The sequence below is a fragment of the Oryx dammah genome, unplaced genomic scaffold, assembly GCF_014754425.2.
Source record: "Oryx dammah isolate SB20612 unplaced genomic scaffold, SCBI_Odam_1.1 HiC_scaffold_27, whole genome shotgun sequence".
NCBI classification, from domain to species: domain Eukaryota; kingdom Metazoa; phylum Chordata; class Mammalia; order Artiodactyla; family Bovidae; genus Oryx; species Oryx dammah.
In genome coordinates, this window is record NW_024070211.1 from 45,292,216 (window position 1) to 45,311,032 (window position 18,817).

Sequence of the window (18,817 nt, forward strand, 5' to 3'; positions counted from 1 at the left end):
GCCATCAGTTTCGTATGAACAGAGAATGGAAAACTGCATTTCAGAAAAACCAAGTGTTCAGAGACAACTAAAGAGCACGGGGCAGTGGAGGCAAGAGAGTTAATGTCAAGAAAAGGAGAAAATCATAGGGGTATGAGGGGAAATGGACAGCGAGAGAAGAATGGGGATAAATGGAGAAAGGCCAGCAAGTGTTTACATCTCCTCAAATTACATCAGCGGCTGTGGTCATAAGTGCAGAGACGGTGACTGGGATCTGAAAGCAAATCTTAAATGTTCCCCTCTGGAAAGGTGATAGATACGGATGCAATATCTTCGTAATGAAAACTCTTGGAAGGCAGAGTAATCCCTTCCGAAGCGACAGCAGCTAGTCCTACAGCAGTTAGCATTTTTTATTTAGAAGGTAAGCTGCTGGTTTACTGGATTCTCATGAGGAAGGGGACAGGTGGTCCATAGGCATAGTCGAGACCTGGTGGGCTGCGTCTGGGGTTGAGGAGCAAGTGTGACTGTGGGCCTGTTTAACATATATACACAGGAGCTGGCATTTCCAAAGTTGGTACAAATCTTAGAAGACACGCAGGTCATAGGGCCTGGAAGTGGTGGGACAAGAGTGGAGCCATAGATCTCAAATCTCTCACTTCAGACTATTATGGGTTTTCCCCTGGGGCTGGGCCTCCAGGTCCCCTTTCCTGGAGAAAGAATACCTAAAGGAAATTGAATTTCTGTTAGCAAGGAAGAAGGGGACAGATGGTGATGAGCTGGCAGCCAACAGAGGCCCATCACACATCCAGTCAGTCCTATACGGAGAGACAGGCTGTTTCCAGTTGGTTGGTCGTGCACACAACACTCGCTCAGTAGCCTTGTACACATGCTATTACTGTCGGGTGCTTTCATTTCTGAAGGCTCGATTTCCCAGAGTGGGAATGCTGGTACCAAGGGCTTGTGCATTTGAAGCTTTAATAGGTACTGCCTGATTCTTGCCAAACATGTCATGGTGTCCACCTTCCCCAGCAGTGGGTGGGAAAGCCCGTCTTCCCACATCCTCTGCAGTTTCCAGCTTATTTTCTTTCCACTGTACTCTGCCATCACCCTTTTGGGAAGCATTTGCTGCTTGCCAAGCAGACATACTTCGAGTGGCCCACTGAGTTAGGATTAGTTAATTGCCTTCAGACACTTGACTCCTAAGAGACATCTGTTCTTAAAAGACAAGTGAAGCTGCTCTGGGCATAACAGGTTTCACCAGAGCTGCAACTGCCATGATCTCTGGAACTTGGATTTGACTCTCCATCTGCTGCGAAGGGGGTTCTTTCTCTTCGTTTACTGGCGCACACACTCTAATGTGCCTTATTCTGACTCTGTGCAGTCACTGGTCCTCAGACACTTCTGAAAACATTCCCCTATTTCTTGTGTTTACCCTTCAACTGTCTTTTTGTTAGTTTTCTTTTTGTGTTTGGTTTTTACCTTTGACCAATTCAGAGAGCTGGGTCACCCTGGTTACCTGTCTGGCAGGGAGCAGCTGCTGTATACTTGTAATTGCCTTGATGTTGAAGGAATTACTAGAGAGAGAGAAGAGAGAGAAGACAGAATTCTAGACACGTATCCAGTTCACACTTTCTCTTGCAGTGGTCGAGGGTCTTTTTCAGTATGATGCCAGAGCTCCTGCATGTCATTATGCCATTGTTCCACACGACAGGGAGAATGACGACTGCCTGGTAAACCACAAGCCAATCAAGATCCCAGTAGTTCTCAGATATCCTTTGCCTCAGCACCAAAGCCTGCATTTGTATGCTTATGTTAACTGAGGCTTTTCTTTTCTTTTTTAAAAATCTCTGGCTATCTTGTTCCAGGGATCAGTTTTTGGAGACAGAAAACGTCACATTTCCTGGGATCACATAAAGAATTGAGTTTCAGAAATTTCTGATAATATTTGCAAAGCTGATTATTCGAAGCATTGATTTTGTTTTTAAATGGATCTATGTGCATCAATGCTTGGAAATTTGTGTCTGAATGAGCATTAAAATGTTATCAACATTTTACAGTCTGATAATCCAAGTATAATAGAAACATTTTTTTCCCAGTATGCATGCTTATGCCTTTCATCCAAACATCCCTCTTTTTAGCTATCCCACTTTTGGAAGTCATTTCATGAACTTGAGTGATCTAAAGTTTTATGCACAAATCAGATTTTTGTAATTTAAATACTTCCAGCATATCCTTAGGGGCTTCCCTGGGTGGCTCAGTGGTAAAGAATCCGCCTGTTAAAGCAGGAGACCTGGATTTGATTCCTGGGTCAGGAAGATCCCCTGGAGAAGGAAATGGCAACCTACTCCAGTATTCTTGCCGGAAAAATCCCATGGACAGAGGAGCCTGGCAGGCTGCAGTCCATGGGGTCACAAAGAGTCGGACAGGACTGAATGACTTAACAACAACAACAGCAACATATCCTTGTTGATTCCTCCACTGTGTGAAGCACACAACAGATTTGAATGAGTCACAAGAAATCTCTAGGGACAAGATTACTTCCCTTTTACTAAGGTAAAACAATATCATGGGGGCTAGAGGTGGCTGATGATAGTAAATAAAGCCTCCAAATGCATGATCTTGGACAAATTCATTTCCTTTTCTGTGCTTGGCAGTTTCTTCCATGTAAAATGGGAGTATTAGCTGTGTAACCTTCATGGGTTATTGTGAGGATTAAGTGAAACAATCCACAAGAAGAGCTTGGAACAAAATAGTATCTAGGCGGTAGTCACAATACATATCAGTATCCTTTCGGAAGAGAAGGTAGTTTTGCATAGAGTACTTCCTTGGGTTCAGCAGTGTTTATGAGTGGTGAGGAAGGAGACCAGGAAAGAAGGCATGGTAGAGCCCAGAGAGGTGTGTGCGGACATGTTTGTGTGCTGAGATATAGACAAAAAAGGAATGTCAGACTATGTGAGTTATGAAGGGTCAAGGAATGAGAGGACCCAGTGAGGATAAGACCTGGTCCAGGAGGGGCGAGGCAGTGGGGACTGTCAGCAGGTGAGGAGGCTGTGGTTGAAAAGACAGCACCATTCTCCAGGTCTTGAGGGGAGGCAGACTGTGAAACGTGGTCTGGCTGTGGCCACCATCCCGCAGGACAAGGTCACCAGGGTGGAGGAGGGCAGAGAAGAGAGCGTTCACGGTACTGAACAGGCCGTTGACCTGAAGGCTGAGGTCCCTGAGGATGCTTAGGGGAAAATGGAAACCAGGAAGTGGCGGGGACCTGGAGAAGATGGTGTGACCAGGTGATAAGAACATAATGACTGTGGCCGTTTGGCAAGGTCTGACTTGCTCTTCCTTCCCCTTTTGTCTTGGGGACCTGGGAGGAGGCAAGGCGGTGAGTGGCAGGATAGTGACCGGTGTCAGCAGGTTTGGGTTAAAGCGAGGGCAAAATTCAGAATAGAGGGACCACGGAGCGGGTTCCCACAGGGAGCTGTGGAAAGGTGGGGGCTCAAGAGGACCCCTAGATAAGAGCAGGTCAAGATTCAGCGGAGCTGGCTAGGAACGCGCGTTCCTGCGGGTAAGGGTGGGGGTTTCACATACATGCAGGGAGTGTGGACAGAGCTGAGACATAGGAAAGGAAGAGGTGATCTAAGAGTATCTCTCCTCAGAGAGTCTGCGGCTATGCCATAGCAAGCAAGAAGATTTAAAAAAGAAAGAGGAAATGAATCTCCTGGATTATTTTCCTCCAAAGAGGAGTGGAACATTTTGTTCCCTGGTAGTCTGAACAGCCAACCTGGCTGCCCTCTCCCTCCCAGTGGCCATGACCCCCACCCCTGCCCTGCCCCTGTTGCTTGAGCCAATGGGTAGGTTGTTGGTTCCTGGAAGGCAGAGACCACGTGTGTGTGTGTGTGTGTGTGTGTGTATGTATGTGTGTGTGTGTGTATGTTGTGGTGTCACCTGGCTGTCCTCAGACACACAGCTGGGGCCTACCTGCTGCAGGACACTCATTCTCTGTGGTTTTGCTGCAGTGAGCTGAATGGCTAATTCATTCCTGGCACCTCTGGGGACCATGAGCTCATTGTATCATTAAAGGAAGAAGAATAAACAGGAATGCTCAGGAGCTGAGCAAACCTCTGGCTCTACTGCCTCCCACACATCTTTGGAGAGACAAAGGGGCCAGGGTGGCCCCCAGTGCCTGCTGCCACCCTCCCCAGCCCTCCCACCTCCACAGCCAGCTTGTTAGAAGCAGTCCTCTGGTCAGGCTTTCTTACATGTCTCAAACCTGTGATGCGTCCAAGGACTTTTCTCCAAAGAGAAAATTGTTCTTCCTGATCTTGAATTTTCACACTTTTCATTCCCCTGGCTTAGCTTAACCCCTGCTTCAAGACCCGGTCCAGAAAGCGTATCCTCCGAAAACACATTGCTTTTTCTCACCTCTGAACCATCTCCTGTCTTGTTCCACCTACCTGGAGTGTCGCCTTCCTTCTGTCTCTGAAAAAAAGTATTAGTCACTCAGTCATGTTTGATCCTTTGCGACTCCCTGGACAGTTGCCCACCTCTGTCCATGGAATTCTCCAGGCAAGAATACTGGAGTGGGTTGCCATTCCTTTCTCCAGGGGATCTTCTCAACTCAGGGATTGAACCCAGGTTTCCTGCACTGCAGGCAGAGTCTTTACCAGGTGATCCACCAGGGAAGCCCCTGACTCTGAAAGGATGCTGGAAAGGACAGCATCAATGGCTGGAGGATCAGTTTCTGGTCCCTTAGAGACTGAAATTCTAACTCTCTTTGCTGAAGGTTTTTCAGAGACCCTCCATTTCCTCTTCTGACTCCTCAGTGTTTCTGGGTTTCTCTGTACTTGTCACTGGGGAGGTGTGCTCCCATCCTCTGGTTACGTTCTTAGTGAGGCATTCTAGTTACTGTGTAAATTAATCTATTTAAAATGTTAATCTCCCCTGACATTTTATATCCTTCTGCCTTGCTTTATTATTTTTTTCTCAGTATTTTCATTTTACGTTATTTAATATTCAGTCAGGCCTTTTAATCACACTCCCATCTTGCTCTAACCTGACCTGGACAGAGCATTTGGGGATTGGTTCCTGTCCTTCATAGCAGGTTTGTCTCCGCTTCATTAATTCCACAATAACCCATATTTTACGCAGTGCATTGTTTGGACCCTTTTATTCGGGTCTTATTCCGTTACCCATTCATTGTGTGTATCCTCCATTGGAATGTAACCTCTTGCAGACAGATTTTGTCTGTTTGGTTCACTGTAGTGTTCTAGGAACTAGAACAGCGCCTGGTCTTCACTGGCCCTCAGTGAATATTTGGGTGGTGGATGGATGGATGGATAAATGCACCCACTTATCTCCTTTCCCAGGGTGGGGCCTTCATGCCTACTCTGTCTATCTTTGCAAGTCCTCCTCTGGGGGTTGATAGGTTAATAAATTTGGCTCACTCACCAGCTGGTCAGCTGGGGATTCAGTGTAGAATGGGATCCAAGACCCAAGAGTAACTCCTTTAAAAGAAGTGGGGACCTAGGCCTAACATTAGTTCAGGGCAGCAACTGCTCTGAGGAACAAACACAGTGCTTCAGGGGTGAGGCCAGGTCTTGGGGCAAAAATCCTGATCTAGGGACTTCCCCGATGGTCCAGTGGCTAAAACTCCATGCTCCCAATGCAGGGGGCCTGGGTTCAATCCCTGGTCAGGGAACCAGATCCTGCAACTAAAGATCCAGTGCTGCAACAGAGATGGAAGATTCTGCATGCCGCAACTAAGACCTGGCACAGCCAAATTAGTAGATAAATAAAAATAAATATTAAAATAAAACACTCTTGATCTAAAGAGAGCCATCCCACCTGCCTGGGAAGTGTCTACCCTGTGAAACCAAGGCAAAGAGTCTTGATTGAGGCTTGGAGAATCCTCGTGTGGCTAGTGGTTCTTCTCCCATAAACAGCATGCCTGGGGGTTGAGGGGAGAGCTTTTCCTTAGCCCTGATTCTGATCTGAGGTGTTGTTTCTAGTCACAAGGAGAGGCTTAGTATTAGAGGATACCAAATAATTATTGTTTATATGGGGGGGGAGGCATGATACTGGTGTTGTGGTTGTGTCAGAAACAGCTTTATTTTCTTTTAGAGATGTATACTGAAGCACTGAAGGATAAAAGGACTTGCCCTCTTGGATTTGCTTTAAATACAACATTTTAGCAAAGGGAGAAACAAAATAAACGGACAGAGCAAATGTGGAAAAATCCTGAATCTGGGTGAGGGGTATATGGGGATTGATCATTATTTTCTCTACTTTTTTGAATGTTTGATATTTTTCACTTCTTAAAAACAAGTTAGCATGAGGCTGTAACGTAAAACATGGTGACTATAGTTGATAACACTATTGTATAATTGAAATTTGCTAAGAGAGTAGGGGCTTCCCTGGTGGCTCAGACAGTAAAGAATCTGCCTGCAATGAGGGAGACCTGGGTTTGATCCCTGGATTGGGAAGATCCCCTGGAGGAGGGCATGGCAACCCACTCCAATATTCTTGCCTGGAGAATCCCCAAGGACAGAGGAGCCTGGGGGATTGCAAACAGACAGGACTGAGTGACTACAAACTAGATGACTATGTGAGGCTGAGGTGATGGCTGTGCTCACTAACTAGATCAGGACAGACCTTCCACCATTTACATGCCTATCAACCCCCCGCACAATGTACATTTTAAATACCTTCCTATTTTATTTTTCAATTATATCTCCATAAAGCTAAAATTGGGGGGAAAATGGAGGAAAGGAAGGGGGACCATCAGGCTCCCACCCAGCTGCTGGTACCTCGGGCCGCCTCCTCCCCAGGAAGTCTGGTCTGGCTCAGACTGGTTTTCGTGCTTTTTCTAGGGGTTGCTTGGTTTTTCACTTTAAGCATGTTGAATACTGTATTTTTTTAAAGTCCTCTTGGTATTTTTATTGGACTCATATTACAGAGGGAATTTGAAGAATTTACATTTTTGATATTTAGTCTTCCTGTCCTGCATACTATGCCTTTCCATTTGCTGATGCCTTTTTTGTCCTTCAGAAGTGTTTTTTGTTGCTATTCCCATAGTGTTTCCATGCTTTTTGCTTTCTCATTTATTTCTGTTGCATATCTCAGGTGTACAGTCATATAATCTATAATGTCAAATTTATCTTTCCAAATTTATTTATTTAATTTTATCTCTTGGCGGCACCACAGGGCATGTGGGATCTTAGTTCCCTGACCAGGGATCTAACCCATGTCCCCTGTGTTGACAGTGTGGAGCCTTAAGCTCTGGACCACCAGGGAAGTCTTGAGTACTGTACCTTTAAAATGCAGGGCTTTGTTGCTATTTAACCATGCAAAGTGGCTTTTCTCTGTCAGTCTGTCATTTTGCTCCTGTGATTTCTCCCTAGGGATGCTTTGGTGGGTCATTCAGAGGCCTGGAGGGGGCTCCAGAAATTGAGCTCAGTCTTGGATCTTCCCATAAGAATTTCTAACGTTGACTGGAAGAGTCCATTTTGTTAATGTTGCCTGGGAGAGTTCATTTTCTTCTATTCACTGCCTACCCTACCAGGTTTGTGGTTGTTTATTCTTTTTTTTTTTTTAATGTTAAGTGTGATGTCTTGTTTTGGGGAAGAGCAGCTGTGGTTGAGGTCTATCCCAATTCTCTAAGTCTCACCTGGGCACAAGAATGACCCTCACAGCACATTCTCTTTGTAGACTGACCTCCAGGCTTAAAGTTGACTCAGACTTCATCTCCCAGGCCACAGCAGCCTTTGCTCATAGAGTAGAACCTCCATGCTTCCTTGAAGGGGAAGGCTCTTTATTTTCCTGTTTGAAAAAAATTAAGGATCTTCTTTCATGACAGAGGTCGAGGCACTGACCACAATTAGTTACCCTGGCTGTGTTTTTGCATTCTCTGAACATTTTAGAGTTCCCATTGCTAATTGTCCATGACGTTTTGGTAAAAGAGGCCACAGAGTCTGTTGTCCTAGAAGTCAGAACAGAAGCATGAGATGAATCAACAGAACAAGCACACAAGGAGTTCTTAGGCAGAGATGCCTGAGATTTGCATCCCTTTGCCTGTTTATTTAACATGTTTTTTATTGAATATCCACATGAGGCGGGCTCTGTGCTAGCCCTTCGAGGTGAAGTGGGACTACCTAGACTCTACTTTTTAATTGCTTCTAGTCTGGAGGGAAGAGAGACACCAATACCTGCTGCTGTGAGGGAGCTGGGTAGAGAGTGGACAGGGACGGAGGACTCCCACCACACCTCTCTGGGAGAAAGGAAAATGTGGAGACCACCTGGGCTCAGAGCTCTGCTTTTTCTAGTTTCATAACCTCCATTTCTCCATCTGTAAATTGGAGATAAAATAATGGCTATTGGATAGGCTTGATATGAGGCTAAAATGACATCATGCGGTGAAATGAATACATAATTGTTAGATATTTACTATATTCCCTGCTTTATATCTTATTATGTATGATTGATTTAGATCTTACTAGTTTTTTTTCCTTTAATCTTTATTTATTTGCCTTCACCAGGTCTTAGTTGCAGCATGTGGGATTTTTAAACAGTTTCCTACCAGAGATAAGAAAGCCTTCCTCAGTGATCAATGCAAAGAAATAGAGGAAAACAATAGAATGGGAAAGAATAGAGATCTCTTCAAGAAAATCAGAGATACCAAGGGAAATTTTCGTGCAAAGATGGGCTCGATAAAGGACAGAAATGGTATGGACCTAACAGAAGCAGAAGATATTAAGAAGAGGTACTAAGAATACACAGAAGAACTGTACAAAAAAGATCTTCATGATGCAGATAATCACGATGGTGTGATCTCTCACCTAGGGCCAGATATCCTGGAATGCTAAGTCAAGTGGGCCTTAGGAAGTATCACTACAAACAAAGTGGAGGTGATGGAATTCCAGCTGAGCTATTTCAAATCCTAAAAAATGATCCTGTAAAATGATATTGCACTCAATATGTCAGCAAATTTGGAAAACTCAGCAGTGGCCACAGGACTGGAAAAGCTCAGTTTTCATTCCAATCCCAAAGAAAGGCAATGCCAAAGAATGCTCAAACCACCGCACAATTGCACTCAACTCACAAGTTAGCAAAGTAATGTTCAAAATTCTCCAAACCAGGCATCAACAGTATGTGAACCGTGAACTTCCAGGTGTCCAAACTGGATTTAGAAAAGGCAGAGGAACCAGAGATCAAATTGACAACATCCGTTGGATCATTGAAAAAACAAGAGAGTTCCAGGGAAACATCCATTTCTGCTTTATTGACTATGTCAAAACCTTTGACTGTGTTTATCACAACAAACTGTGGCAAATTCTGAAAGAGATGGGATTACCAGACCACCTGACCTGCCTCTTGAGAAATCTGTATGCAGGTCAAGGAGCAGCAGTTAGAAGTGGATATGGAACAACAGACTGGTTCCAAATCGGGAAAGGAGTATGTCAAGGCTGTACAGTGTCACCCTGCTTATTTAACTTATATGCAGATTACATTATGAGAAATGCTGGACTGGATGAAGCACAAGCTGGAATCAAGACTGCCAGGAGAAATATCAATAACCTCAGATATGCAGATGACACCACCCTTATGTCAGAAAGTGAAAAGGAACTAAAGAGCCTCTTGATGAAAGTGAAAGAGGAGAGTGAAAAAGTTGGCTTAAAGCTCAACATTCAGAAAACGAAGATCATGGCATCTGGTCCCATCTCTTCATGGCAAATAGATGGGGCAACAGTGGAAACAGTGACAGACTTTATTTTTTTGGACTCCAAAATCATTGCAGATGGTGACTGAAGCCATGAAATTAAAAGAGGCTTGCTCCTTGGAAGAAAAGTTATGATCAACCTAGAAGCATATTAAAAAGCAGAGATATTAGTTTGCCAACAAAGGTCTGCCTAGTCAAAGCTATGGTTTTCCAGTGGTCATGTATGGATATGAGAGTTAGACTATAAAGAAAGCTGAACATTGAAGAACTGATGCTTTCAAACTCTGGTGTTGAAGAAGACTCGAGAGTCCCTTGGACTGCAAGGAGACCCAACTGGTCAAACATAAAGGAAATCAGTCCTGAATATTCATTGAAGGACTGATGCTGAAGCTGAAACTCCACTTGATGCAAAGAACTGATTCATTTGAAAATACCCTGATGCTGGGAAAGATTGAAGGCGGGAAGAGAAGGGGATGATAGAAAATGAGATGATTGGATGGCATCACCAACTCTGTGGACATGAGTTTAAGTAAACTCCGGGAGTTGGTGATGGACAGGGAGGCCTGGCATGTTGCAGTCCATGGGGTCACAAAGAGTTGGACACGACTGAGAGACTGAATTGAACCAGAGATCGAACCCAGGACCCCTGCATTGAAGGCACAGAGTTTTAGCCATCAGGGAAATCCCAAGACCTTACTAGTTTTTAAGCGCCTTAAGGACCACCTACCTGATCCAACCGTATCATTCTCCTGAAAAACCCTGAAGGCTCCTCACTGACTTCCAAATTAGGTACAAATGTCTCTCACAGATCTTCTTCGATAGAGTCACAATGCGCATGTGTGCAGTTGCTAAGTCATGTCTGACTCTTTGCAATCGCATGGATTGTAGCCCGTCAGGCTCGTCTCGTCTGTCCATGGGATTTCCCAGGCAAGAAAACTGGAGCGGGTTTCCATTTCCTTCTCTAGGGGATCGTCCCAACCCAGGGACTGAAGCCACATCTCCTGCACTGGCGGTTGGATTCCTTGCCGCTTAGCCACCTGGGAAGCCCACATAGGAACAATAACGTTTATCGAGCACTTACTGTGTGTTAGGTGATTTTCTAAGCCCTTTTTACATGCTTTCTCCTTTTCTGTATGAAAATCTTAAATCCCCAACATGTACCAAACCTCCTACAGAAGAGAAATTAGGGGAAAAGCAATACTAAACAGGGAAGTTTGAGAATCACTTTGAGGGCCCCCATCATTAAAGGAAAAGCTCAACTATTCTCTTGTATCCATCTGAATGGCAGTTAATGCTGAAAAGAATTCAGCTCTAGTGGGCCCCTTGCCTCCAGGCAGGTTCAGATAAGAGATTATAATTGTTATGGAGCCAGTCCAGTCCCTAAGATTGAAACAGAGATAATTCTTTGCTCTTTAACACGAAGTTGGAGTCCTTTGCAGACAAATTGGAAAAAGAAGAGGGAGGCTGCAGGGGAGAAGGGAGACTTGTTTAATCTCTTTATTTTCAGGAAAACAATCATTTTAATGATTCGCCCTTTAATTTATAAAACAAACACAGCTGTGGCTTGATGCTCTCTATCTGATTTCAAAGGTGCTAACTTTTCAGCACTGGGCTCCAAGGGGGCTGCCCAATGCAGAGACCAATGGGGGTCACATTATGGCTCAGAAATACTGCCTGGAGTTTGGGGGCAGGAGCTGGGGGAACCCCACTGCTGTCAGCACCGGGGGCCTTCTAGGTGAAGATCCATGGGTATGTACCAGAGCTGGTACACATATTTGCAGATGGTTTCAGACAGATCCACACCCAGTCTTTGATAGTTAAGATTCCTCAGGTCTGTGTAACACAGAACCACAAGGGGCTGTTTTCCCCATGGTGAATGTCCTTTATTTGCTATAAGCCCAGGACTGTTGGTTTCATTGGTTTCCAAGACGTAGGGGGCTGCCTGGCACTTGTGTGTGTGTGTTAGTTGCTCAGTTGTGTCCAACTCTTTGCGACCCCATGGACTGTGGCCCCCCAGGCCCCTCTGTCCATGGAATTCTCCAGGGAAGAATACTGGAGTGGGTTGCCATTTCCTTCTCCAGGGGATTTTCCCGGCCCAGGGCTCAAACCTGGGTCTCTTGCATTGCAGGTACTTTCTTTACCATCTGAGCCACCAGGGAAGCCCACTGGCACTTCGTAGGCTCCATGAGAATCTTTCAGTCAATCAAAAGGCATTCATGTTAAGTGCAATGTGGAATTAGATACCAAAACAGTGAAAAGACATTAGTGGAAAAACTGGTGGAATTTAAATCAAGTCTGTAATTTACCTAAGTAATGGCCAATGTTAATTATATTAGTCTTAACCAGTGTATTGAGTTGGCCGAAAAGTTAATTTGGGTTTTTCATAAGCTGAGATGGAAAAACTCGAATGGACCTTTTGGCCAACCCAGTACATGGTTATGTAAGATGGTAACATTAGCAGAAATGGAGTGTATAGGTAAAGCGTATACAGGAACTCTCTGTACTATTCTTGCAACATTTCTGTAATATTACAGAATAAAACATCATTAAAAAAATTATGAGGTTAGGAAAAAAGTTATAGAGGCACATGAAGAAATAAAACATCACATAAAAGATAACATCATCACCCCCACAAAGCACTGATAAAAAAATATATGTATGACCAAGGAGCTGTTGTTTATAATTTAGTCAGAGAATAAATGACCAGTGTTTCTCAAACTTTTTCATAGAGGTACACCGATGGCTGAGAGATAGAGAAGGGGCCCTATTTAAGGATAAAATCTCTTTAAGATTTAAACTTCAAAGTTGTAAGTATTTTTATTCCTTTTTAAGGTGTTTGTTTTATATAAAATATTGATACTGCCCCCACAATTTTAAGTAAAAATAGATACTTTAGGAGGATTTTCCATGTTTATTTTGTGGTTTTAGGTGCCATGGGGTTATACATTTGTGCATCACAGAAGTATGTGGCCCCTGTGACAGTATATAAGCTCTATGTTTCTGGAAAACAGCAACAGCTAAGGAAACCCTCACCCTGTTTGTTCTGAAAATGGCTAACTACAAAAGACCAGTCTGTCTGCCACGGAATATTCCAAGGTAATTCTTTCATCTGACTCCCAAAAGACCTGGCGATGACTCCCTTGTCTTCCTGCCTCCATGAAACCTCAGGATCCTTCCTTTTCTTTGGTACCTTCCTCATTAATGAATGTTCTTCCTATTGGAATAGCCTGAGTAGAATCATCTTCACTGTTTGCTGCATTTTGTCTTTCGTGCCTGTTTGAAAAATAAGAGATGTATGGACAGAGCCTGTCTCAATGGCTGGTACAGAAGATGTAATATTTTATAGCATAAACCGCTACCACCGTTAGAATCAAACTTCAGAGCTAGAAGCACTCTTCAAATAGTATCCTGAACCACCCCTTCACTTCGCAGCCATGGAAACTGAGGTCCAGAAGGCTAACATGAGGTTACACAGCAGGTGAAGGGCAGGATGGTCTCCCTGCCTCAGGCCTTGCCTCACCTGGTGATGTATCCTTCCATCTTTCGCCCATTATGTCACATCTGGGACTAACAGGGACCACCTTTCTCACAGCGTAGGGACCACTGAGGCTGAGTCATCATCTCTCTAGAACCCAGCAAAGTGCATTGCATGTGGTGAACATGGATGGGTGAGTGAGCTAAATTCTTGCTTTCTTCCAGAAGTTGAAGAGTTATATTTCTGAAATCCTTCAGAAGAGATATAGACTCTAAGTTAGCACACTTTATATTATCTCTGGCCAGTGGATAAGAAATAAGTTGACACAATCCGACTAAACAAATCTTCTCTGGAATTTTCAGGGCCTTGAGACCAATATTATACCCAACTTGGGCCCCAGGGGGTCTACTCCCTATGGCTTATATGGGACAGGGGCCACTAGATGAGTAGAGCAGACGGTAGGAAATATAAACTCAGAAGCCAGACTCCTGGAGTACAAGAGCCCCCCATGCCATCTTACTAGATGCATGACCTTGAGCAAGTTGTGTCCCTCTCTGAGCCTCAGTTTCCTCCTTTGTAAAATGGGGATAATGATAATATATCTATTTTATGGATGACGATGTTGATGATCATGATGATATGTGTGTGTGTGCACACAAGTGCTTGGAACAGTGCCTGGCTCTTGCATAGTTTGTACAAGTGTCAGTTATTTCATTATTGAGAAAAACCCAAATTAACTTTTTGGCTAACTCAATATTTTTCTATGGTGAAGAAAAGGCAAAATGACTTCACCTATGTATTTATTCTATAGCCTTTCTGGTTCCTCCTAGAAATATGTGTTTAATAGAAAGCCAGCATAGACTTGGCTCTAGAGTCAACTGTGAGAAAAAGCATCTTCTGTGCTTTGGGATGTTTCCTGTGTTACCGGGAGAAGTGCCTTGAAAGTTCCTCACAGACCCGCCTGTCCCTGGTTCTTGGTCCCACTCTGTAGGCCTGAGAGGATAATCAAGTAGGAGTCCACATTGTTTCCGAGGTCACCTGAGGGGAGGCTCTGTCCTCCGACCCTCCCCACTTCCTCTGCCATGGCTGGCGGAGCACAGGTCTCCCCAGGGCAAGGCTTTCTCTTCTACAAAAGTCAGCTTGGGAAGGGGGTGCCCCTCTGCACCAGCGTTCCCTTTGGCTTTTGTTGGCATCAGACTTGAATTCCCCAAAGAAATTGAATAAACACAAGAACTCAGGATGTAATCCAATGAGAGAAGTTTCTACTTTAACTAAGAACTCCTACCCCAAACTGGATTGCCTTCTGTGGCAAGGCCATTTATAATGGGAACAGAGAGAGGGTAGTTAACAGGCTCAAGAGAAAGTGTCTTGGACTTGCTTTTATATGTGGAATGGCTAGAATAAGCGGCCAGAAGGAAACAAGTGTCCTGTGAGGAAATGTATATTCATGAGTCATGGCCTGTCTGCTTCCCAAAATGATTTTAGGATGTTTAATGTTGAAGACATGCGTACAATAAAACCATAGTAAATAGACAGTCGTACATAGAATCCCACAGAAAAATAGTAAATGCTATGAGTATATATCATACATATTCTCCATTTACTATTTATACATACATATATATTTAAGAAACATAAACCATAACACGTATATGGTAAATTTAGATATAAATATAAGAAAATCTATGCTGATATATTTGTTGTAATTGAATACTGAACGTAGTTCTGGGATTTCTGGCAACCAGCACAAAATAGGAAACACAAAGTGGCTGTATAATTTTCATCTGGTAAAAAGATGAATACCAGAGTGGAATTATGGGAACTACCAAGACCCACGAAGACAATTATTAAGGAGAACAAAGTTTTGTGTTGCCAAAGAACCCTAGTAAAAGTATTCTGGTCAGAAACTCCCCTGTAAGTGCCTCCCTCTCAGACTGATTTTGTGTTTATAGTTGATTTAGCACCAGGTGTGTTCTGTCTCAGAGTTAGAAATAGCCAATCCAGGAAGTAAACAGCCTCAAAAAGGATGAAAACCGTATGCATCCCTCTTGGGCCAGAGACTGTGGGAACATGAAGAGAAACATACCACCACCCCAAAAAAGCTTCAGTGGAATCTCCTTTAAGCAAGTGATAAAGTCCTTGAGATGGCGTTGGATTCCATGAATGATTCATTTTCATTGACATAGATATATTATCACAGGCTCAAAAATGCATCCTTGGCCCAGAGAGAATATAGAGCCAAAGTCAGGTACTGTTTACTCTGCTGAATAAGCCTTAGAAGACTCACAAACGTTTTTTCTTATGTAAAACTGAGAAGGAAATTAACAAGGAATTCTTCTAATACATAGGCCATGAGCTTAGCCCACGGGGAAGTTAGCCTGACTGACATCTACCCAAGTCTGCTCTTTGACCTGTACTCAGCCTCCTATGTAGACCTGCATCCTGCCTTGTCCTTGGGAGCTAGGGCTGTTGGCAACTGACGTGTGGCTTAAGTGGGTGCTGATGGAGGAAACCATTCCCTTCTACCTAGATCTCATCTCACCCCTAGGGCCACAGCCCCTGAGAACCCAAGAACAAAGGACAGCTTATACACCCACCCAGTTTGGTGGGGGAAGGAAGTGCTAAAAAGGACATTGTTGGGTCAAATGGGGAAAGAATTGTGTCAATGTTAAATTTACTGAAGTTGGTAATATACTATGGTTATGTAAGAGAAGCTTTCTATTCTGAGTAAATATACACTAATATATTTAGAGGTAAAAGGCTGTGATGTATGTATGTATTTGGGCTTCTCCAGTGGCTCAGCGGTAAAGAATTCACCTGCAGTACAAGAGATGCAGGAGACATGGGTTTGATCCCTGAGTGGGGAAGATCCCTGGGAGGAGGGCATGGCAACCCACTCCAGTATTCTGGCCTGGAGAATGCCATGGACAGAGGAACCTGGCAGGCAGGGGCCTCTTGCGTCCATGGGGTCACAAAGAGACACAACTGAGTGACTTCCACTTTCACTTTCATATGTATGTATTTACTCTCAAAAGACTCAGAAAAATATATGTGCATATATATCCATGTAGACATATAATTTACATATATATAATACATGTATATATGAAGGAGAGAAAGTGTGAAAGCAGATGAAACAAATGGGTAAAATGTTAACAATAGGAGAAACTGAGTAAAAAGTAAATAGACATTCTATGTTCAATTTATGTTCTTGCAACATTTCCACACGTTTGAAGTTATTTTCAAATAAAAAGTTTTAAAAGGTTTATGTTTAGATTAAGGCTGTCCTCTGCCCGCAGCTCTCTGCTGTAAGTACTCTCTTGAAGGTCCCACGCCCACCCTAGCGTTCTCCACTTGACAGTCTCTCGGTGGTCCAGATCCCTATCCTTGGTGACATGATCTCTTTATAGCCCTGACGCTGTTGACCATCACCTTCTGCTTGGAGCTCTTTGCAGAACTTCTGCCCCGTCACACTCTGAGGATGTCATCTCAAGCATTCCCAGTACTCATGCTTTAATAAATGGAGGCCTCTCAAGATTTGGTCTTTAATTCTCTTCTCTTTTCACTCTCTCTCTTTTTCAGCACCTGGACCAGAAACAGGAAGATGATAGTAGAAATGACTTCCAGAATTGTATCTTTACTCCTACCATTCTCCTAAACTCTAGAACTGCTTCTAGCTCAGCCTCAGCCTATTAGAGACACCCATACTCTTTCTCTCTGACTCAATCCCATTCTAAGGTTACTCTGTAGAAGATTCAGACTCATGACCCCAACCTCTTCTCTGCACCTCCTCATTCTCTTCTACAATAAATCTCATTCTTAGCCTTCTTTGCCATGGTCACTCCTCTGACCTAGTCAGGTCCTTATCATTCTGGCTCTCACTGTTAGAACAGTCTTTAACTGTTCTACTTATCTCCAAGCTCTGCATTTTTGTCCTGTCAAGAACCTATAGTTCTAAAATTCTGATCTGATTAGGTCACTCTTATGGTGGCATCTCTTCATGACTCCCTAGTATCAACAGAATAAAATTCAAATACATTAGTGTTTGAAATTCTCCATAATTTAACTATATCCATCACTATAACCTTAGCTTTAAAACACCATATACTCCATGCTTCAGGGCTGGTCACTGTACCTTGAATCCTACTTCCAAGTGGGATGGCATGACTGACTCGATGGACATCAGTTTGAGCAGGCTTCGGGAGTTGGTGATGGACAAGGAAGCCTGGCATGCTGCAGTCCATGGGGTTGCAAAGAGTTGGGCACAACTTTATTGAGAGAGTGTGGAGGGGACCAACAGGGCTCCCCAATCACAAAGCTCGTGGCCTGAGTAGAGAGCAAAGAAAAGTTTTCAAATTGTGTGTGAGCTTCTGCAGAGTACAGCCCAGGCTCCTGCCTCTAGTACTCTCCCCTAACCCCTGTTAGAGATGTGCTTCTGCACCTGAGTCTCCGGCCTGTTGGGGAAATGTGTCATGCAACTGACAAGGCCTTGTCCCCTTGTCATTTGCCTGCTGCCCCTGGGTTACAGCTGAAAGATTGGCTATACCTCCCCAACTTTCCTGTGGTGGAGATCACTGAATCCTTGATACTACTGTCCCCTTAAGAAAGAAAGAAATGGGAGTCATGAGCAGAACAGACATGTGTCCTTATAAATGGGACCCTCCCCTTGACACTCACACTCCCCTTACTGTCCCGTTCTTTTCCCCAAACCCAGATTAGTGAGAAACTGCTGAGAAACAAAGTCCACAATTAAATATAAGGTCACATTTAGTTCAGCACCATTGGCTGCATAATTGGCTGATTCTATAGCTTTTTTTGAGTGACTGATACTGATGCTGAAGCTGAAACTCCAATTCTTTGGCCACCTGATGCAAAGAACTGACTCACTGGAAAAGACCCTGATGCTGGGAAAGATTGAAGGCAGGAGGAGAAGGGGACAACAAAGCATGAGATGGTTGGATGGCATGACTGACTTGATGGACATGAGTTTGAGCAGGCTTCGGGAGTTGGTGATGGACAAGGAAGCCTGGCATGCTGCAGTCCATGGGGTTGCAAAGAGTTGGACACAACTGAGCAACTGAATTGAACTGATAGCTTCTCTCTTCATCTGCCAATACAGTGTCTAACAAACTGGCTTGAAGGGAAATTAATCCTCAGGTTCCCGAGACCCAGCTGGAGTAGGATCTGTTTCCTTCATGGGCATCCATTCATTTGTGAGGCTGTTGGGTGGGGGCCAGGGTAGAACTGCATGGAACTTAGTGGGGCTAAGTCCAGAGGTCCTGTGGGAAACTTACAGGGGCTCAGAGGACCAACCATCCTAAAGAGGAGTTGTCAGCTTCTTGGAGGCAAGCTCTAGCCTGTTGTTAGGGTCCAGGACAAGCAGCCTAATCTTTTTCTGGGTCTCAGATTCTTCCCATGTAAAAATGGGTAATAATAACAACTGTTACTATACTGTCGCCTACAAATAAGGATTACATAATGTCGTCTATGTGTGATGCACCTAGTGCCCATCACTAGGGCAGTGATGAAGCTGGAGAAGCAAATGAAGTCACGTTGCCCAAGGCAGATGTTTTCAGCCCTCAGTGGGCAGTGAAAGTGTTAGTCGCTCAGTTGTGTCCAACTTTTTGCGACTCCATGGACTGTAGTTTGCCAGA

At 44.0% G+C, this 18,817-nt stretch overlaps 1 long non-coding RNA gene across 1 annotated transcript; it reads left to right on the plus strand.

The window, feature by feature from the left end:
• The first annotated feature begins 214 nt into the window (after positions 1-214).
• Positions 215-16,958, plus strand: LOC120854612. The gene is made up of 3 exons (XR_005719026.1): positions 215-400; positions 7,374-7,534; positions 16,746-16,958. It is a non-coding gene; the product is annotated as an uncharacterized LOC120854612 (long non-coding RNA).
• The last annotated feature ends 1,859 nt before the right edge of the window (positions 16,959-18,817 follow it).